The following is a 23,509-nucleotide window of genomic DNA, read 5'->3' on the forward strand; positions in this document are numbered from 1 at the left end:
ACTCAGCATTCACCGACTCGTCCACACAAACCAGAGAGCTTCTCCATTGGAGCAGCTAGAGGTTAAGTGCTTTGCTCAAAGGTAACTCAACAGTAGCTATTCACTGAGAGCTATTGAGCAACTAGATAAATGTGGGAGGGTGAAATAAATGCATAATATCTTCCGTATTATTCATTTACTTTTTCCTCCCACGTTTTTCTAGCTGCTTCTATTGATGGTTCTCACTCACAATACCATTTATCTCCCGTGAGGCTGCTGCCGCGCTCGAAAATAAAATGATAGAATTGCGGAACATGAAGTGTATCGTTGTAAATGGATGAAAACTAGGAGAAGAGCACACAAGCTTTTCAGACACTGGCTCCGGCTAACATGCTAAAGATGTTACTATCCTTGGTGATCACATTGAACTCAAGTGGTAAAATCTGAAAATTCCATTCAGGTGATCCAAGTGATTTCTGCTGGATTCTGACTCCCACTGTATGGATCACAACTGGATCACAAATGTATGAAAACCATGACATATCTATAAAAAAGATATGTATGTATTGATTTTGGTTGGTTGGTTTGATTGACATCTGGAATATGCAAAAACTAATGAACACATTTTCCTGAAACTTGGTGTGACCTCAGGAATATTTACACCTCGCAATACAGGTTTTTTTTTTTTGACAGGGAGTAATTCATGGATCATGATGGCAAAATAAATCGGGCATATTAAAGAAGACTGATATTCTCATTGTAAAGGCAAAGCTTCAGAAACAGTCAAACTCCTCACTGAAAAAATATTTGTCTTATAAAAATGTGTATACTGGCATATATATTTGTAGTAATTTATTTAATGGAATAGTTACAACTGTTTTGAGGTTTACTGGATTTGTGCACATGATGGATGTCTGCAGTCTTTTTATTTTACCTCCTTTACCAGTTGTAAACACTTAATGGAAAATCTAAACTTGAGTACGACAGCAGAGTTGCTGTAGGTTTTGATCCACTGGCCATCAGATGTCAACTTTCATTTTCCTGTATCTAAAATATTTTCATGTGTGTTTATCCCAGAACCTGTGGTCCTCGGGACAAAAGTCTGCTCACTACAGTGGGCATCATCAGAGTATTCAGTGTGACAGCCTCTACCCTCTGGAACTGTCGTCCTGCGGAGATCCGCAACGTCCCATTTCTGGATATTCTTTCACTTTTCCAGCAAATATTCTAATTCATAGATTCATTGTTTTCTAATCTTGGTCTGTTTTAGCGTGTTTTCGTTTCTCTGTAATGGGGCCTTCACTACTTTGAAAGGCACTACTTTGATAATTAAGTCCAAGTTTATTGCAGTTTACCTGAAACAGGATTGAGACAGAGTATACTATATAACACTGAGGAGTAAAATGAGAGAACAGTTAATAAGATCATCACATGATCTTTAGGAGGGTAAAGCGGTGGTGAGAAGTTGAGGTTTACTAGATTGAAACAAAAGGACAGATGTGTGGCAATGAAGCTTAAGTGTGAGATAAAAAGGAAGATTAGGCCAGAGGTGAGGATGGCTGGAAAACGTCCAGAGAAGAGAGAGAATGAGTGCCGAGAAGAGAGGATGGAGCGAAGGAGGAATTCTCTCACTCTCCCTTTCTCAATGTCTCTCCATGTCCGTTCTGTCTGGGCACCTCTTCAAAATCTATTTAAGAAATTACCATTCAGTCAGAGTTCCGTCATTAGGATTTTATAATTTCATCTTCCTCCTCCAGTGCCTTTATCCCAGAGCCCCTCAGTTCATCTCTGCAGCACAACCCCGGTGAATAATTAACCACTGCCGTGAGCAGAAAGACGATGAGCGACACAAGCGTTTTCACCATTCACACATGGCTGAACGTCTTCGGCAGCAGCCGCGGCACTTTGCCTTTAAGTCTCTGCTTCTATCTCTCTATGGTTTTACTTAAAGTCTCCTGCTGCTTCACACCACCACAAACACAAGTTCTCACACATGTTCTCAGATGGTGCATACGTCTCAAACACATGCCCACGCACAAAATACGCAGACCCACATCCTCCTTATCTTCAGCAAACACAAACTCGCTCGACTGCCTGTCTCCTCTGCCCTTCTCCTGTAAGGTATTTTTTAGCTGAGGAGGCAGAAGTAGGTGGGGAAGGAGAGGGTGGGATGGTGCTGGGGGTGTGGGCAGGGTGAGTGGGTAATAGCAGCAACCCCGCCCTCTAGAATCCCCTGTATGACACAGCAAGTTGGTAATGCTATTTATCAATGCAAGCAGAGGGGGGGCCGGGAAGAGCCCTCGTCTGCCGTCTGTTGTCTGAAGCGTAGAGCTCCATAAGCCGTGGCGTGTGGGAGGGAAAGGGACTGGGAAGCTGATGATTAGATGTGCACAAGCTTGGTCTCTCAGCTGGGGCTTTGCCTTAAGACCGTATGTGGAAGAGCACATTTCTTTAACAATCAATGGGCCGGCTCAGTCGGATTCTCTGTGGTCCAGTCATTTTGGGACATTTTTAGTCCAGCTGACGCTTTGTGGAGCAAAAGACTTCACTCTGGTGCTGTTTGGCTAATGGGCCTGTGGTGTGTAACATCTGCTCCAAACAGCAGCTGGTGCTTCTTACTTTCTGCAAACACAGGCCAAGTATGTCTGATGAATGTGCGCTAATTTCTATGCCACTGTGCCAGAGACTGCTCCAGGCAGAGGTCTTAGGTTTTCAGGTCGCCATCTATTTGTCTTTATGTCCCACCCTGATATCTAAAGAATGTCAGGAGGGAATCTCTTAAACTTTTGTGCAAAGGTTTACTAGGACATAAAGATGAACTGCATAGATTTTAGTAGTAGTGGTAGTTTAAGGTCACTCACAAAGTACATGTTTGGCCCTAAAGATGAGATATTTCAGGAAAACCTTGAGGGAATCCCTTCAACTTTGGTACAAAAGGTCATCTGTACACTTAGCATGTGTTCACACTGATCTTGTTAAGTCTGGGCCTTCTTACTTTTCAAATTAATCCAAACCACAATAACTGGTGTGAAAGGTGCCTTAGACCACAGTCTGGTCCAGAAGGTTTGTTTGTCTTATGTCCACTCACTAAATTTCAATGTGAAACCAAAACTACCCAGATCAAATTTAAACAGTGTAACAAAGACATAAACATTTAGACATAAACAGAGTTTGGTGGTCACAGTTTTGTGAATTTTGATCTTAAGATTGCTTTTAGGGAATTTCTTCAAATTTAGCACAATTCATCTAGACTCAAAAATGAATTGATTTGATTTAAGAGACCAAATCTCACAAGTTAAGGTCTCAGTGACCTTATGTTTTATGACGTGATTTATCGGTAATGCCCAAAGGGAATTTCATTACATCCGCTACAAACATCCACTGACAGACATAGGGAGGACTTGATTAGACTAAGATCTGTCACGGTTAAGGTCACAGTGACATTCACAACACATTTTTGGCCACAAGTCAAGAATTTATATGCTAATGATGACAGAAAATAAAAGGGCCTAATATGATGAAATGATGACATTTTATTTACAAAAAGTCGAAAGGTGAACTTCACTGTGACTTATTAATGTTCTCCAAAACACTTTCCTGACCATTATTCAGCTCCACAGCAGCAGAGGAGAACATTGCAAACGTATTTGACATTTGGTTGGAAGCTGATTAGGTAACAGATGTTCACTCTGGCTCAAAGATGAACTGACGTGGAGGTCAAAGGTCAAAGTCGCCTCACAAAATAACACTTTGGCCATAACTAATTTCTTATTGCTCCGATTGTGGGAACATTTTCACACCAATGTCTAACAGAATAAAATGATAGTGATGGCATTTATATATGAAGGTCAATTTTATCATGACATCATGCTGTTCTGTAGAAACTGGCCTTTATTCAACACCATAACTCAGGAGCAGTGGGAGAGATTGTGACCATATTTCCTGCCTGCAGATTGACTGGTTGGTCTCTCCTTAAAAAGTATCCCAAAGAATACAGTACATTTAAATTTGTAGACTCATTCAATCTCATGCAGTCAGGGCCCAAAAGAAATGTTTTCATAGATTTAGTTTAGCAAACAGAATACATTTATTTTGTTTCCCGTACTTGCCTTTTCTGTATGCATATCATTATTTTTTCCCCTTTGTTGCAGGCTTGTTGCAACCTAGCTCTAGCTACTCATTTAGTTTGTCTTTAGTTAATGTAGTTTGTGTTTAATGTCTTGATTTATAGTTATTTCTTGTAAGTGCAAGATCGTCAGGTCCCTTCCAACCTAATAGAATAGAATAGAACTGCTAGGTAGCTAGCTGCTTGCAAAAAGGTGTTGCTAGACTTGTGGTACTCATTTTTAAAGACAATGATAAAACTAGAAGAACCAGTCAAGCAGTTTATTCTCATTTCTCTAAACACTCATGATATATGGAATCGTAATTCAGGAATATTTACTGCAGTGTCTTATAGTAGTGCCTGAAAGAGCGAGATTGTCAAAAAGTGGCCGAATTAGTTTTCTCTGTTGTGTGCCTGGGCTAAGCCATGAAGATAGGATGGAGCTCAGAGTATAATCACTGCTCCATGTTGGAATGGGATAGTTGAGGTGGTTCTAGCATCTAATCAAGCCTTCCATTGGGTTTTTACCAGGCATGTCTAATTGGGAGGAGACCTAGACCTCATAGGGATTGCATATCCGATCTGGCCTGGGAATGCCTTTGGGTCCCCTGGGAAGAGCTGGAATGATTGGCTGTGGAAAGGAATGTCCGGAATACCCTACGTAGTCGGCTATAGTACTTCTGCAACCGAAGCTCAGATAAGTAGAATATGATGGATAGATGGATATTTCCGAATTAATTACTTGGACTGGCCTACCACAGTTTCATTATGAACTAGAACCAAAAATCTGCAATACTCATAACCTCAAAGATCCCTTTGGGTTTTCTGCTGTCGCTTCATTGTGACGCTGCACTAAGCACATTGATTTGCTCAGCTCTTCCAATTGGCCCACTGTCGGAACAATTGCCCAGTGGAACAATTGTCATACTCAGAATGGCCATCAAGTGCACAGGGAGAGTTCCTGCTGCATCAATGGCCTGATGGACAATCCATTATCCAATACTGTCATCAACAGGAAGACAGACACCAGTAGTTTCCATTGTATTGTTTCTGCATTTCTGTGATAACCATGCACTTCTCAGCAGGAAGCCAGAACTCAGCATAACACTGGTGCTCTTTGTGTAGCTGTTATTTGGGTCTGGACTGGACTTACTGCCATCAGAAAACCCACCCCTACTTTGCAACATTGCTAACTTGTCACAATTATCGTTTTGTACCTTGAAATTGACAAAGAAGTTTCTTGCAGACATATGCAACCGTTTGCACCAGATGTAGGGGTTCAAATCCCTTGAAGTGTTTCCTGATGTGGAATGTTTGACTGCAACTCATCAACAACAAACAGAAACTTGATGGCGAAGTGGAGAACTTTCATAATTTTCAGCATGCACACAGGATACTTCTTTTTGATGTTGTTGATGGTGTGTCTGTGTGTGCTCATTCATTAGAGACACATTGTCAGTCCGACTAAATACCTAGCTCTTCTATTACGCACAATGTGATTAATCAACACTATTCACAGTAATATTGTCCCTGTAGGAAATCATGTCAACTACTGCAGAACAAGGCACAAGGCTGAATCTACAGATTGGAATTGACGTATTATTGTTCTTAATAATGTGCATTCCCCGAAGTTTTGACTAATTGGAACCATTAAAATCTTGACACTGGTGGTTAATTTGTTTCCTTGTATTTTATAGTGATCATTTGTCCTATTAGAAGGCTCTGATGAAACATGAGGTAAGGAAGTGAGTCTGACGGAGTCGGAGCTAGTTGAACAAGGCAGGGGCCAACATCGCACACTTCCCAAAACCCCCAATGTCATCAGTCGCTGGCATTTTCCTCACGTGGAAATACTGGGATTGGATCGTCATCATCACGAACGAGACCTTTGTGAGCGCTCTGAGGCCTAAATGGCAGAATAGTCAGCGTGACCTTTCTGTGAAAAACTTGAGGTGAACACAATGAAATATCTTAATTAGAAAGAGATGGAGTTGCTAAGAACAGACATTGATCAGGCACAAACCACAGCTGCGGTGACGGAGCTGCAATAGGGAGGGGAGCATAATGCAGGGCTGTCGTCGGACAATAATCATGAATCATGTAAGTCTGCTGTGGAATGAAGAACGGGGGGAGCTGTGCTGTATCTGTGCAAACTAGTTTTTAATACAGACACAGAGAATTCAAAGGCCAGAGGAGGAGAAACTCATTTTCATTTGGCTCTGCTACTATGTAATATAACGTTCAAACACAGAATATTCACACTTGTTCAAATTAATCCTGTCTGATTAAACGGCTCAGCCAGAAATTTTACATTTTAAAAAGATAATTATGTGCGGTTTTGATGGACACTGTCAGGGTGATATTAATTTACCTGAATGTTCTTTATTAAACCAGTCGTTTTTAGCTGCATTGAAGTGGACCACTTTATTCTCCAATGTTTTGCCCACTTCATTTACATTACAAACATTAGGGTAGAGAAAATTTGAAATCTGTGCTAATATAATACAGTCCAGTTCAACATCACCACTAAGTACCATCAGTAATAAGCACATATTTTAACTAGGAGGATGCTCGGAGAACACAGACCTCACATCTCACCATGTGAAAGAAAGTGGAAAAAAATGCATGGATCCTCCCGTTTATCTGGATCTGCTCCAAACTTTAAGTGGCTCGTCTTATTGGGTGATGTCCCACCCCTCCACTAAATTTCCCGATTATTGTTGCAGTAGTTTTTACATAATCCTCCTTTACAGACTGTTGGATCCCAGGGTTAACCCAGCACAGGACCCGTTAGAGCATCAGACTTTGTAGCCTCAAAGAAAATTACTCTAATAAAGTTTGTAAGACTAATTGATCTGGTGGTGAGGAGACACGCTTAGTTTCTAACTGCCGGGATCTAAGTGCTTATCCCACACCCGCTGATAAAGCACCTAACTGAGTCACCCCCTATTGAGACAAGCACAACTATCAGCCAAGCTGGTTATCAGCAGCTCTCCTCTTAATCTGCGCTCTTAGTAAATTGCTAGGAAACAAAGTTTAGAGACCAAGTTTGGTCCCAAGGATCAGTTTAACGTTTGACCAATGTCCTTCGATACATGTTGTACCAGCTCTGTCAGTAATTTACTGCTCCTCTCTGTGTCTCTATGATTTGCACTGAGCACTGCCAACTGAATGAAGCCAAACTATAACCAGTTAGGTTATAGCAATCCACCACTTCTAGTGACAAATTTGATCGCTATAAGCAGTTTCCACTCTATATGAACACACATGATCCATTTTATTGTCTTACATTAGATTGTATACTTGTACAAAGTTTTCAGGGAGGGCACAGGCATTTTAAAGCTTTTAAAAAGTGTAATCTTCAGAACTAAAAATCCCAAATTGAAAAAAGTTCTAGGTATGATCATAGAAAGAAAAAGAAAATGAATTCCCACAATGGAGAAGCTCAAACTCAGAATTTCAGCCCTGAATCCCGCTGTGTGAGCTGCGCTTGACGTTAGTAAAATCCCATTTTGTGCCTGGTCTTATCATTTTCAGTCTGCCTCTGCCTCCGTGTGCCATTTCTAGTTTGGTTTAACAAGGTCTTTTTTTTCTTTCTCTATCCCAATAGCTGCCTTTTCTCCTTTACCCGCACCTTATTCCTGTTTTCTTTTTCACTCCTGTATTTTTATCACTGTGCAAATACACACTGTAAACAATCTTGCAGGCTCGGTGGGAATCGTTAGTGTTCAACTCTGCCCGCTGAGCATCAGATCCACAGAATCCCCAGTGCAGTCAAGACTGCAGAAACGTCGCTTGTAACTTGTCACGGCTATTGACAGAGACCTTGTAAAACTCACTGAGTCCAGCGAAGCAAGGCAGCAGTCAACCTCTGCTTCACCTCCACGGCTCCCACTGACTGGCTCTGATGTAAGCACAGTGCTGGCGGAGCTTTCGTTTGACCGATACAATATGCTTTCTGTTGGCTGCCATGATGCAACTCGGTCCCTTGTCCAATTTCAGCCTGTGCTTTGGATTTCCGTCAGCTTGCATCACTGTGAGGGGCCGCTGTGATTGGGAATGTGAGCATCTCGTTACCATCACACTTCAATAATTGGCGACAGATTATGAGCCATGTGAGATACAAGAGATATTATTTGGCATGACAGCATTCAGAGGAAAAGCTCACTGGAGGACCCAGAAGCTTCTGGTTTCATCAGACAACTCCAGAGCAGTTTTGCAGTTTAAAAAAAAAAAAAAAAAAAAAAGTATTTATTGCTACAAAGTTTTAGAGAATGTGAACAGACGGACGGGGAACCTAGTTGATATTGATCTGCTGAGGCCGAGCATAATGTTCAAAGGCAGCGGGCTTCAGGGAGTTGGCTGGTGGGGTTTCACTCCGTCTCGGTGTAAACATTTTCAAGAAAGAAATAGCCTGAAATGAGAGAAATCTCAGGAATGAGAAATGAGGGAGAGATAAAAAGCCAACAAGAAAAGAAAGAGAACAATTCATGTGCATGTTTTTTTCCTGGAGCCATCTTTGGAGCTCTGCAGCCAGCACGGGATGGATGAGCATGTTTGCTGGATGATGGAGCTTCTCGAGCCTGGTGGCGGCTGCAGTCCCCCGTCTCTGGCTCTGACATGAAACTGTGGGCAGCAGCCCGAGGTCCACGCTGCCAGAGAGCTGTGTGGACAAGGATGAAGCGGCCGCCGCCTTAGCTCCGGCTCCAGTTACAACGCACACACAAATGGCCTGTATGGGCTTTTAATAAGTGTTTGAACAAACAGGCTCTTGCATCTGCTTTTGTTTGATGTGTTTCAAGGGCATAGTAGAGTCTGTTTTGCTGCGCCTGCTTCTACCTGCCGAAATGCACTGTCGGGATGATAATAGCATTTGACTTCGATTGAGGGTTTTGTGACGGGCAAGACGTGAATTGTTTCATCTTTGTTTATCAATGTTCTTCCCATGGTTTTTGGCTAATTGCAGAGCAGAGTGGTTTGCAGAATGCCTATTAGAGCAGCGCTGAGTTGAAAGACAGGCCAGTGGAAATAAAATAAAAAAGAAACACACTCACACACACATCGAATGAAAATTAATTCTTCTCTATTTCCCTCTGAGAACACACACACACACACACCACACATGGACATAGACACAGCCAGCAAAGAAACGAGGGACTTTTTGTATTCAAGCCCACACACAGAAAACGAAGCAGCACACGTGAGAGTGTTTGTGTCCTTGCATTATCTCCTGCCTCTTGGTGCTGGTGTTAAAGTCCAGCTGAGATTAAAAGAAAAAAAGAAAGAAAGAAAGAGAGAGGATGAGAGGAGTAATGTCAGAAAGAGCAGTGGGAGAAGGAGGAGAGTATCTCCAGTGTACCCATCCCATGCCCTCCACAGCCCAAGGCCAGTGACACAGCAGCAGCTGCTTCTGCCGTTCAGAGCCACAGTCGCTGTCATACGAAGCAACGTTTAAACCCACATCAACAACCACCAGCACTCAGACCAGCGGCCCCAGTTTCACGGCACGGCTGAGGGAGTCTGGATTCTCTCCCCTCGTCATGCTTGATCTGTATCGACGCTGATACACAATAGTTACCACGCTCGCTGGGCTGAAACGTACAACACACAGGCGATAAAGCCCTGTGGACGGGTCGGGTGGCCTGTTGCAGCCGGGTTAATTCCCTGCCTTCCTCTCCACCCTCCTGCACCTCACAGAGCCAGTGAGCTTGTGGAGGGCAAGTGACAAACGAGAGGGGAATACAGAGGGCTGCACAAGAGGGTATGAGACGCTCTGTTGTCTCTGTGTGTGTGTGTGTGTGTGTGTGTGTGTGTGTGTGTGTGTGTGTGTGTGTGTGTGTGTGTGTGTGTGTGTGTGTGTGTGTGTGTAATTAAATCATGAGCGCCTCAGTTTCGGAGCCTAGACTAGCTCAGGTGCTGACTCGCTGGGCCCGACTTAATTACCAGAAAACATACGCACTGTAATTACACACACACACACCTGCACAACAGCAGCAGCTCCGACAGAAGTCGTCCAAACAGTAGTTTCCACGGGAACAGTTTCAACTTGCTCTGTTGAGGACGACCCGATGACTTTTCCCCAATTATCTGCTGTATGAATTCAGCGCTTTAACTGATGTAACCTTCTCTCGGGCTGTTTGTTTCCATTAACAAGTAGATAAACAGGACAGCAGGAGACTGTCAGCACAATATGTTGCGGCTATTATGATAATATTTTTTAATGTCCTCCAGCTGGGCGGAATATGTCACGTGTGTACGTACCTTTTATTCAACTTTTTGGACCATGCCATAATCAATTTGAGCAGCATGCAGTTGCACAGGCAGACATATGGTCTCACATAATTACTTGCATACACACAGATGTGTACATCGTCCAAAGAGCCACACTTTTCTAAATTCACAACTAGACAAACGCATCCAGGCATTATATGCACACTTAGCGATGAGCTGCATCTGGTCTCAGATCAGCTTGTTTTCCAGATCATCTCCATTCGTCTTGCTTCTTAACCTGCATGTCGGCCTACAGACGGGTCACCGGACGGTCAAACCAACTACACGGCTAATGGGATATAGAAATAAATAAAAATAAATCACTATGAAACGTACTGTGACATTTTTCTGATGTGATGTACAAATACATTTCTGCATTTGCCAATAAAATCTAAAAGATCCGAATTTCTGCAGATGTTTGACCAATTAAAGGAGACATACTGTGCTCATATCATTTAATGTGTTTATAACTTGAAAAGGTTTACATGCTCCAACTTTCGCTCTGTTGCGATTTGGTAATGTCAGCCTCTGCTCTTTCTTCACCTGGCTTTGTGAGGGGCCGTGCCGGCCTTGTGTACTGCAAGGGGTGCATTACACAAATGTGTGCCGTTGTCATGTTGTATGACATCACAATAATGCAGGAGTATAAGTCGGAATAATGACGAGACATTTCAGGAACTTCAGGATCAGTGTTTCTGTCCCTTTACCACAGACGTTAGGCTTTTTAAATTTGCAGAACTTCAACATTTATAACACTCTAAAGTAAAAGGAGAATCATAATATGTCTCCTTTTAAAGTAAAACCCAGCAGGAAGTCTTTCAAAAACATCTTTCTTCTTCAACAAGTCAACGGAACCCCACTGGAGGAATAAACACTCTTCTTCAAAGTACAGCACATTTGTTATTTTAATGATAGTATCAGACAGCAACATCTCACACGTCGCTCTAAAAGCTCCTATAAATGCTAATTTGGGTCGAGAGGTGATGAGTGACGAAGCCACAGAATATTGTGCCATCATTGTCCAGTGAAAACAATTTCAGTTAGCCATGTTTGGCGTCTTGGTTGTGACCTTGTGCACAGGAGGGAGTGTTGAGAGGAATACTAAGTTCACTCAGACATGGAGAGGCAGACATTGAACCTCACAGCAGGAAGCTCCTTACAGGGCGACCTTGCGTGTGGGTTTTTCAAATGCTAGACGAACACAAGTAGCCAGTGGCAGCATAACGTTCAGTTAAGTGATGTAGCAGGAAAGAGTGAGCAGAGCACTGATGGTTGAAGTACACGGTCTAGTTAAAGGGAGCGTTGGTTATATGCTGGGAACACAGAGCAGAACACCATGTGACAGTGAGACTCTTACCTTGAATTTTGACATTTTCCAATAAAGTGGAGGATTAAGTGTTCCTTAAGTTTTTCACGCTGCTATAGATTTCCATGATTTGCATCACAAGCGTGTCCCGCCCATACCACTGTCGCCTAGCAACAGAGCTGCAGTTTGTTAGGACGACAAAGTTTTAAAGCCCCTTTGTTTTGTAACGAGTGTATTCTTAGTTGTTAGGTTGAATTGTAGCGTGACACTTACATTTAAAAGTGAATGCATCGCACTTGTCGTCGCTTGCTGTCGCCACTATCTATTTGAAAGACAGTTTGTCACAGAAGAGCAATGAATCCTGGGATAGATCGGCAACCAACAGGAGGATCCTTCTCAGGAGTATTGCACGACACGCTTACGTAAGCTCCAGCACTTCATTGCACGTCCAAGGACAGGACAAAATGATATGACACCACTAAAATATTGTTTTTGTACTCAAAGTGTTGATAACGCATGACTCAGTGTTAGATAACAAACAGGTAAATCACTGATGTTCCTTCTTCCCTTTTCTCAATTTCATATCTTATGTTCATGATGTGTCGTGAGTCGATCTGCAGGTGCTGAATTAAACCTAAAAAATAATCCTTATCACACTGATGTACGCCCATGTTCATTTTCTGATCAATTTTGTTTTGATTAGTCATTTGATGCTATAAAAAACAAGTGGAGTCATGATTGACAGCTGAGACGGACTCGCAAAAAATGTTGGCGTTGTTTGGCAAACATGCAGAGCTCTAGGCATGGTGTAATCTGGATGGGAAACTATAGTGGTAAATTGTGGTTATGGACCAAACAGGACAAAACAAATCTAGGCCACCTCTGGCACCTTTGGTCGACATGCGGTATTGCTATGGCTTATTTGTGGCCCAGATCTGGCAAACATGAGCCCAAGTGCCATTATTCTACACGGTAAGTGGGCTGTGATATGGGCCAAAAACTATCTGGGACAAAACTATTTTGCTATGCTTGACTGATGAGTAATATTCTTATCTGTGCACATTCTAATCAGTTGCAGTGTTTTTTTTTATTAAAGACACGTAAACCTATTTCCTTTCTGTTTCCTGTTTTCTGCCCTTTGAGCATTAAGCATACATACAATCTAATTTTAATACTTAATGACCCCTTGGAAGCATCTGCACTTGTTTTGTTTCTCTCTCACTCGATTACTCCTGAATTTCCTTTTAGTTTCCCACCTTTGCATCTGTGGCTTTATCTGGCAGACTTACAGAACTCCAAAGCCACAAAAATGGAAAGTATCATAAAGCATTTCAGTGTGAAATGCTCAGTTGATTTGCCTCGCCTTCAGAGATGTTAAATGAAAAGCTGTTTACTGCACGAAGTGATTCACGGCACTCCGAAACTGTTAAATGCCTAGTTTGTGCATTTGTTAGAGGGTAGGCAGCTTCGTACCAGTGACGACTTACCAGTGGAAGTCAAAACCGCTGCAAGCACAAAATCTGCAGACACGGACATCCGAGCACAATCAAGTAGGCTCATCACATACGTGCATGCATATGGAAACATGTACACACACGCAAATCACACACAGCCTCTGGACAAGTGCACATGCAGTAATGATACAGTAATGATGAAATCAGAGGCAATGACATGTACACAGGCTGCCCAACTGCATGGAAGTCTGCAAACGTGCACATGTGCATTCACACACACTGATACAGATTAATGCAGAGGCTAGTTTTACTGACGGTCCCGGTAAGCCAGCCAGGTTACACTTGTTGTAACGGAGCGTTGATGAAATGGGAGCCTGTTCCTTGTCTCCCGTCAACATAAAGCCATTGAGATCTCTCTGAGACAGTCTCAGGGTAATACGGCATCTGAATGTTTATAGACACTTAAATTCTGTCGAGCCTCCAGCTACAGTGTTGTGCTACAGTCTCGTTTCTGCTTCTGATTTGGTTTTGGCCGGAGCTGCTGCCAGTGCGCCTCAAAGGACATATGCGCTGCTGCAGAGCAACAATAAAGTGCATGAATTAGATATGAGGTTGACATAGAGATGTAACGGATCTGTTTGCCTTCACACTGTACAGAGCAAACGTGAGGGCAGGGAGGTAAATAGACCAACAACTTTCATGTCTGTTACAGGTAGGAGATCGGTCTTTGACCTGCCAATTCCATAAACTCCAGTCTGTCTAAATGTGGAACATGTGTCTCAAGAACATGGGATATGTTCAATATTCATACAATTTGGCAGTCAGTGGGGGTGGGGCAGTGGGCCTTCAGTTTGTGGACGCCAATATTCTCTCTCCTGCCACATCTTCTTGATCATCTGATTATTTTTATTTCAACACATCAGACTGACACAGACGTTCACAGCTGATATAGATGCTGATCTACGTCATGGAAACAACCTTCATAGAATCACTTCCTCTTAATCAAATTGTCTTCAAAGTAAAAGCACGATGTTCATTTGTTGTTGAAATGATGCATTTGCCAGCTGAGTTACAGAGCTTTTACTTTGAAAGGTTGGAACATGGGTGAAGATTGTGTGGTTTGTTTAACACACCTCTGAACATTAGTTCAATCATTCAAACTTGTGAACAACCCACACACGTGAATAATAAAGAAATGATCGAAAAACATTGACCTTAAAATCTTTGCAGATAAACCAGGTGGGATTAACACAAACTTCACTCTGCACCATGAAAAGCTCTGCACACAAAACCCAGCACATGTATAATAAAGTAACAGAATATTGTGGAATAGCTTTGGAGCATCAACACAGGCCAAACAAACAGGAAGCTTCAAATGGGCACTGGTCTAGTATGAACATAAATTCTAATCTGTGACCTCTGAGGTAGTTGAACCCCCCATCATTGATCCTGAGGTCGTGTCCTGTGGATTTTTTTGGCTTCTTTCTTCCCAGGTTGTTAGAGACCTTGGTGGAAAATTGGCAGCAGTGGTAGAAACCACGCACTCAACCCATAAAAATATAATGAGGGACACATCCCTCAATGCTTCATCTGGCTCAAGGAAAGAGCAACACTTCCTGGGTATTTTATACCCCAAACCATCCAGATTCAGTATTAAACCAACTTTGATTTTTTTTCGTCTCTGGCAGTGCGGAGAAGACTTGGATCTTAAAATAAAAATCTAATTTACAGACACTAAAACAAAACACTTTGCACATTAAATGAAGTATAACAAATTCCAAATTAAAACATTTGCTCACTCTATATGTTGTCTCTCGAGGACTTGGCCCGATTATGTCAGTATTAGTAAAATCCATTGTGTAGCCCCATAGCCATAGTTTCAAAAATACTTGGTTAAGATTAGCAAGAGATTGAGGTCATGGGTAAAAGGAATCAATGTTAAGTTGCGATGGGAACGTGGATACGAGCTGCTCTCAAAAAACACTTTCTAAACCCAAACATCCACTCTGACCTCCTCACTGGAGGGGTCCTGTGGTGGTAAACAGCAACATGCTTCACCCAGAATTCAAGGCTTTCCTTAACCATAAAGCTGCAATGTACAGACAGCAAGTATTTCAAAAAGATGGATAGATGGATGGATAGATAGTGTGTTTCTATGCATGTATGTTTTGGTTCAATGGTTAGAACAGTCAGCCGCAGACATCAAGACGTGCATCTGCAGAACTCCTCTCCGCGCCATCGTCCAGGCCACTCCACTTGAGCTGATTGATTTCCCATCAGTTCTGTATCCCTGATAACTGCATGCCTGGAGGGCTGCAATGGCTCCAATATTTCACTGCAATATACCCGCTCAGCTACGCTCTGTTTAGAGCATGGTTTCCTGTGTGTGTGGAGGGTGTGGATGGATAAATGAGAGCCTGTATGTGTACACAGGGATGGGTCTGTCTCTGTGTGTGTGTGTGTGTGTGTGTGTCTGTCTGTGTGTGTGTGTGTGTGTACTTTCTATAGAGGACATGTGAGAGTTGTAGCTGGTCCTCACTACTTCAGAGGCAATTTGAGGTGAAGACTTGGTGTTAGGTTTAGGTCAGGGTGAGATTAATCTTTATAAACAGATTCTACATGTGAATTATGTGTAGAATCTGTGGGAACATTAAGAACATTATTTTCGAGGCTGGAAGCCTTCAGGTTTCTGTTTCTAGTTCGACCCATCCCGTTTGAACAGGCTTCAGTTGCCTGCAGTTCTGTGTGGAGAGAGCAAAAGAGGCCTAATGCTTCTACTGTGTGGTTTTCAATTTATCTGCATCCATATAGCCGTTAGTAGAGATTAGCCAAAATGTTGTGTAGACCTACAACACGTACAGAAAGTGTCACTGTTTGTGTTTTGTGTGCAGAAATGTTCGACTTGAGACTCTGTTAACTGTTGTGTGTACTAGAAACCACAAATTGTGGCTGTTGCCTGTGGCCCCCTGTGGCTTATGGTTAGGCACTAAGGAACACATTATGTCAATGAATGTCCTCACAACTATAGAGAAATACATTTGTGTGTGTCTGTGTGTACTTGCAGCAGCCAGTGACACAGTGACATTTCTGTTAATGACATGCCAAACATTTCTGCATGTATACTTTGCATTCTGCTCCTGCTACAAGTCTTGTTGTTCTTGTCAACATTCCTTCCACTGAAGCAAATTAGCTTCAGAGGGAGACAGAAAATACCCAGAGTCAAAACAGAGATGAGGGAAGAAAATAATCTTTAACTACAGTGCAGATGATGCAGAATTATATGACACCATAACGGCGAGCCATCTCATTCAATCCTACCAGTGATTCGTCAAAATCCACGTCGGCACATTTGTTTTCTCCTCCAGCAACACTCTCGTATTTGAAGTCTGTGATTTATAAATGTCCAGTCACTGCAGCTCTGCCTTATGAGATTCTGAGCAGATTGCCAAATTATCCAATGTCGTTTAGGTCGGCAGTTATTTTTTTAAAAGCTGGATCTAATCATACCACAGTTCTGACTGTGTTAAAGTGCGGTGCCGACAGGAAGATAAACTTCTTATCTTCCATTCAGGGCAGTTTGCTTCTCTGTTGGAATAACAGGAACTACTGAGCTCTAGCTCTGACCCGTCCAATTTCCCCTTATGCCAAAACCATTATGCCTTTTTTGCTGTGAATAACATTATCTAAGGGGATGTTGTAGATAACACATTTCAAACAGCTCGATAGTTTAAAGTCCTGTTTTCTCTTAGAAAAACTGCAGGAAGGTTTTACCACTGCCTTGAATATAAAATGACCTTTTTTAATCGGAGTTCTTTTAGCCACGGCCTGGATAAAAGTTTCATGAACACATAAAAAGGCCCACGAATCTTCTGGCTCCCCAGGGACAAGCGACAAACTGTTAATTGAATGGGCTGAATGTGTGAACACTTCGTTGTCGCCCAGTTTATTGAAAACTTCTGGTGTAGGACACGTCTGTCAAGAAGGGTTGTTTTGATAAAATCTGCTAAATTAATTTTGATAAATTGCAGTTTTAATCCAAAGAGAGTTGAATGGTTCTTTGACAAATCATGGATATTCATCTTAGTATTTGCTTTGCTTTAGTACTTCTTGCAGGGCATACTCAGTGTGTGTGTGTGTGTGTGTTTTTGTGTGTGTGTATTCGTGGTGATTATTCAGAGAGAGGCAAGCAAGCAAATAGGGGCCAGCTTTTTTTTCCAACTGCTGTGCCTACATTAGCATAGATCATGCAGCAATCCATAATACATGGCTCGTTAACAAGGTTGGTAATTTTTGATCCAGAATTAAGGAGTATATTTTCGAGGCACACACAGGGTTAAACATGGCTGCCGGTTGCTTCTTTTCCCCCACACTTCTAGGCCACGTTATTGTACAGTATGGTAGTTATTGATTCGCTGTGCCATTTGGCTATTGATTGGAGTGGACGCCATTATGTCCATGAGATTATAGCCCTCCGATGCACAATGATTCTGAAGTGGAAAACCGGTGGCAGAGAACTGATGAGATGGGCTGAGTGCTCACCGCATCACATGCAGCATCAGCTGTGTTTCAGCTAATGACAAAGAGCGGAGCGCGGCTATAACACAGAGGCACGCGGCTCAGTGTAGCATGGCACAACCTTGCCCAGAGTGGAGCAGAGCACAGCAAAGAATGGAGCACTTTCGTTTCTCTGGTTTCCATCCGCGCCAAAGGGAGCAACACCGGGAGCGAATAATCACATCAACTATTCTGGACACACAAGCTTTTTTCACATTGTGGCAAAATATTCTGCTCGACAGCAATTGCCTCTTAGACTGTCTTCAGTTGATCATTCAAATTGACCACAATTCACAGTGCAGCGGGGCAAGTGGGGGGAGGGTTTTTTCCAGGCCTGAGATGATTGGGTAGAGGGGGTGTGGGGGTGGTGGTTGTGTGGTGTGATGAGGGTGAGTGGGCGTTCACCGCCACAGCCTGCTCTCTGGCTCTCAAACCGGACCGTCATTTATTTATAGCAATATTGAATTTAATTGCGTTTCCAACGCGGGGCCTGAATTTTAAGAGACGCCGTAAATGGGATTCTAGGCATGAGGTGAATATGATCCACTGTGCAACGAGCATGTAGAAGTGCACGGAAAGCAACTCGATCTGCAAATGCAAAAAAAAATAAAAAATCATCAGCAGAGGCCGTCAACCTGACTGTAACTGCTGACCCTCAGGCTGTGTGCGGCACCATTTTTAGTGCCCTGCATAAGGACAGTGATCCACTTAAAGGTAACCATCTGTGTGCAAATGACTGTTAAACTGGTCTTTTATTGAAAGAGAGGAACAGAGAAATGCGTTAAAGTGCAGAGTCTTTCCTGACCTTCAACACCGGGAGCTTCATTCCTAACAAGACAAAGACAATTTAGAGACGTAGCAGACAATTGTGTGGCCCACCCTCTGTAGGACGGCTATTCAAATTCAAATTCACGGTCTGTTTATTGGATAATAAATTGAGCATGAAAGATTAATTTGCATTTAGTTCATCATCCCCATGACATAGAGCAGCAATTTCTATACAGAAGTGCCCAGAGTTTAATAACCCAGAGGCAAAACTGGCATATCAATATGTGCTTCCTTTCTTTCAAGGACACTGGAGCGGGACCCTATGGCAACATCTCCGCTATGATTCAGCCTTCTTGCTTCCACCCACTAAATTCTCGTCACTCACAGTCTGAGCCGACGTATCAGACACACTTAACGCCGAGCAGAGAGTTATCACACATTCAGTGTAATCAAAATCCTAATGAACATCATTAAAATCAAGGCTTGACAAACTGAGGCTTTACACAGCGAGTGTGTGTGTGTGTGTTTGTTAAGAGCCATCACAGCTTGTTAGAGCGCCACAGGCAAAAAGCACGGGGGTCACCTCTTATTCAAAGCAGGCCTGACAGGGGCATTTTTCTTCCTTTACATTGTGAGAATTAATTTCTTGGTGCGAAGAAAAGCTGAAGCAGACAGTTCATGTAAAGTGGAGGCTGGGTGGCCACATCAATTTCAAGCGGAAACCAAAAGGTTACATGTAAGATCCCTGCAACAGCTAATGTACAGCTGGGAATACAAGGCTGTAAAATAAATAAAACAAATGAAGATTACTATTTTCATTACCGAGCAATGTGCTGAGTATTTTCTTGACTAAAGCCAAGACTTTTATTAATTTACTTTTCCAAAAGATAAAGACAAGCAGAATATTCAAATCATTCCAGCTAAAGCATTTGTGCTTGAAAAGTATCACAAACACTTGATGTAAAATAAATAAATTATGGAGGCAGACATTTATTTGTTTAATTATCGATCACTATGTCGATTATTAACATGATTAACCGATTAATTCAAGATTTAAAAATAATCCAAAACCTCTATATATTTTCACTTTCCCATAAAAAGAAGACGAAATATTTAAAGATGGTAAAGCAGAACTGAGGGACATTTTTCAGGCACACTATGGTCGAACTTCATTATCTGTTAATCTCCCAATCGATTAACGGACTCATACACACAATCCTATTTCATTGATAAAACCGGATTATCTAGTCAATCAAACATCTTGTTATATACAGACACACACTGTAGATTGTCTAGCACATATCATTTCTTTAGGCCTTCAAAGTATTGTGAGTATTATAAAAGTTATAATTTGACAAAATCAACTTTTGCTTTTACTTGATTAAAAACACTGGCCTTGTCATGTGACCCAACATGAGACCATGTCTGAGCTCCAGGCTAAGGTTTAGGTGAAGATGTGAATTATGGCGAGGTTAATGTTTGGCATGAATTTGTCATTGTTAAGGTCGGGGGTCATGATTTTGGTAACGCTGACCATAATGAATGGAAGTCAACGCAGTGTCCTAACAAGGTGTGTAAATCTGTGTATGTACTTGTACAGATGTCTTTGTCAGGACCATTTTGGCTGGTCCTCACTTCCAATGGGCTGTTTGAGTGTTCAGAGTTAGAATTAGGTTTAGGTTAGGGTTAAGGTCTAATAAATAACGTTAATGGTAATTAATAATTAGCAATGTTGAGGGCGAGGGGCTATAGGAAATTCATTTTACCAATGAACCAAGATAGAAGTACTAGGTTGTGTGTGTATGTAGAGATACAGATATCTTTGTGAGGACCATTTTAGCCTAGACTTACAGCAGTGAGAACATTTACACACATCTTCACTTTCAATGGGCTGTTTGAGGGTTAGGACTTGTTTTTAGGGTTAGAGCCGGGTTTAGTTTAGGGTTAAGATTAAGCATTTAGTTGTAATGGGGTTACAAGGAATTGCACCAATGAGTGTCCTCACCAAGATAGAAGTAGGAGGTTTGTGAATGTGTGTGTTCCTGTACTTATACCTCTGTGAGGACCATGTAAGCATAGACCCTACAGAGTGAGGACATTTGACTGGTCCTCACTTCTCCAAACGGCTGTTTGAGGGTTACGACTTGGTTTTAAAGGTTAGGGTTAGAATTAGGTTAGGGTAAGGGGCTAGGGAATGTATTATGTCAATGAGTGTCCTCACTAAGATAGAAGTACAAACGTGTGTGTGCTTGACTGTGCGCAGACCGGAGGCACGAGCCGCTGCTGCCGGGGCACGCGCTGACTCTTCAGAACAGACAGCTGCTTTAAATAAAAACTGACACGAGCGGATAACGGAGGCTCTTCATGGTTTGAACCGATGCGCAGCAGCGACGATGACACTCAGAATAACGTTTAGCCATTTCTCCAAGCTCCCATCGCCACATCACACCACATGTCACAGATCGAGGGCTGAAACACACCAGTCAAGAGAGTCTCCAACTGAACCAGCAGAAAGTGAAACTGACAAATAATCTCCGGTCTCTAAACTTATTGGTTCTTACTCTTCCCTTTGGTGACATCTGGTTCGTGCAGCAGCGTTGAGACAAGTCAACATGTTACACGAGAGTCATTATTGTTTTTATCACAGAGAAGATCCGCAGTTCAACTCTCACCTCCAGCCGGGGCTCAGTCGCTGTCCACGGTGCTGAAGATCCGTGCAGGCTCCGGATAATCCTCTGCTTCTGCTGCTGCTGCTGCTGCTGCTGCTGCTGCTGCTGCTGGTGGTGGTGGTGGGAAGAGCCGCTGAAAACCGCCGGTGTTCCAACAGCTGCTGCTGCCGTCAACTTACGTTCCCATTCCAGCCGCGTGTCCGACACACACGGAGCGAAAAGGAAAAATAACGGATCCGGAATTCAGACGCGAACGTGCAGGGGACGTGAGAAGTGAAGCCCGCTGGCTGAATGACTGAATGATGGAGCAGCTTTTTGGCAACTGTTACTGCTGAGAGGCTTCTCTCCTCCAGTTGCGTCTTCCTCTCTCTCTCTCTCTCTCCCTCCCTCCCTCCCTCCCTCTCCTCCAGTCGCTTCTTCCTCTCTCTCTCTCTCTCCTCAAGTTGCTTCCTCCTCTCTCTCTCTCACTCCCTCTCTTTCTTGCTCTCTCCCTCTCCCCCTTTCCTTCCCTCTCCCCCTTTCCTTCCCTCTCCCCCCTCTTATCCAGTTGCTTCTTCCTCTCTCTCTCTTCCTCTCTCGCTCGCCCTATATGTCCCTCAGCTCTTATTCAACAGTGATCTTTATTGGCATGACATTTACATGTGTTGCCAAAGCGCAAATGATTCACTGAAAGGAAGTGATTCATGCCTTTTTGCAAGCCCCACCCACATGGGCAGGTAGGAGCAGGTGATCGTTCCGGCTCCACCCACCAGCTAACTCCCAGTATGTGAAACCAGCAGCAGAGGCAGGCAGAGTGGGAGGGTCGTCACACAACCATGATAGTTATAATAACAACAATAATTGTAATTTAGCATATCAATCAATAATTCATTTTATAGCCCATTTTCCCATATCAGTTTGCCTCAGCGGGCTTAGCAAGGTGCGACATCCTCTGACTTTAACCCTCGACTAAAACTACTAAAGCTACCGAAACAAAAAACATGGAAACGGGATATTTTAGCGATCAGGTTGTAATAATATTTCATGATCAGATGCTGTTTTAGTGTTTTGCTTTAGAGTACAGTTTTGCCATTCATCCCATTCACACACACATTCATACAGAGCATCTACTTTCTTCAACACACATCAATTGCACAATTTCGGGTTCAGTATTTTGCCCAAGGACGCTCCGGCATGAGGAATGGTGTAGACTGGGACCTCTGTTAAACTCGTCTCCTCAAATTCAATCAAGCCGAACCAAATTGCACACACTCACTGACACAACCCCCTGAAATTCTCCCTATCTCACAATGTTAAAGAAATTCCTGGATCTGCCCCTCACAATATAAGGTCATGTCTCCTGTTGTCTCAAACTTTTGAAATCACTGCAATATTTTTCAAACTTGTGGGAAGAATCCCCACCCCATCTCCTCGCTCCATCAATCACTGCTCAATTCAAATATGTTTGTAGTGACGAGAGGGAAACCAGACGCCTCCTGCATCCTATAGGCTACAATAGACATGGGCAAATGGCTGCCAATAGTTTTAACAGATGTCGTTTGGCATTAGCTTTATTGGCAGTGATGTGATAAAGAAACATTCAATTTGATTTAATTCAGACTGCGCCAAAAAAGGTCTCTGCTGCATACAAGCTATAAGATAAACTACATTTCTCTCTCTCTCTCTCTCTTCCTCTTCCTTTTCCTCTCTCACACAAACACACACACACACATAGACTTATATAAACACACAAACACACAGTGAGGAGAAATGAATTGAATTTATGGTCAATTTACTTATGTAGAGGGAGCAGCCATCTGCTTCATGGCACCTCCTGCCCAGTCATTTAGTGCATTGTGCCTTTTGTTTTGAACAGTTTTCCACAGAATGTGCTGTGTGTAAATGACAGTCAGCAACACTGGCGGAGGGATTAGTGTCTAAAGAAAATAACTAATGTGATAATTAATTTTGAAACGGCGCCATTGAAGTAACACAGCAGTATGTGAATAGCAATATAAAAAGAATTAGTGACGTCGACTGGGAGGCACCATAATGCAAGGTCAGGCCGGTATAAACTCACACAGCGAGTCTATAAGAGATTAAAATGGAATGTGTAGTGAATTTATCACCTGAGTCAAACTAGGAGACACTAATGTTAATATCTATTACATGATACAATATGATTCAAAGACTTTAATAGAAGATGAGGTCATAGACCACTAGTGTGTAGCGTGGACATATTCTATAGTAATAGTGAAACTGTTAACACGGTTGAGAGTCTGCCTCCTCTGACAGCACAATATCTGTAGCACATTTAATTTAAATAAAAACCCCACTGTAATATTTGTAGTCGCCCGACATTTGACTCAAAACTGCAAATGATAACTTCATGGGAATGTCATAAAATGTCAGGGGATCACCACAG

The 23,509-nt window shown here is 42.6% G+C and overlaps 1 protein-coding gene across 1 annotated transcript in view; it reads right to left on the reverse strand.

Annotated features, from left to right (window-relative positions):
- The window catches only part of tmem121ab (transmembrane protein 121Ab), a 43,623-nt gene extending 22,134 nt beyond the window's left edge, over positions 1–21,489 (reverse strand). The window contains exon 1 of the mRNA XM_069515449.1: positions 21,109–21,489. The gene's annotated coding sequence lies outside the window, so the exon portion shown is untranslated. The remainder of the gene's footprint in view (positions 1–21,108) is intronic.
- Between the last annotated feature and the right edge of the window lie 2,020 nt (positions 21,490–23,509).

Source organism: Paralichthys olivaceus, chromosome 19, assembly GCF_024713975.1.
Source record: "Paralichthys olivaceus isolate ysfri-2021 chromosome 19, ASM2471397v2, whole genome shotgun sequence".
Lineage (NCBI taxonomy): Eukaryota > Metazoa > Chordata > Actinopteri > Pleuronectiformes > Paralichthyidae > Paralichthys > Paralichthys olivaceus.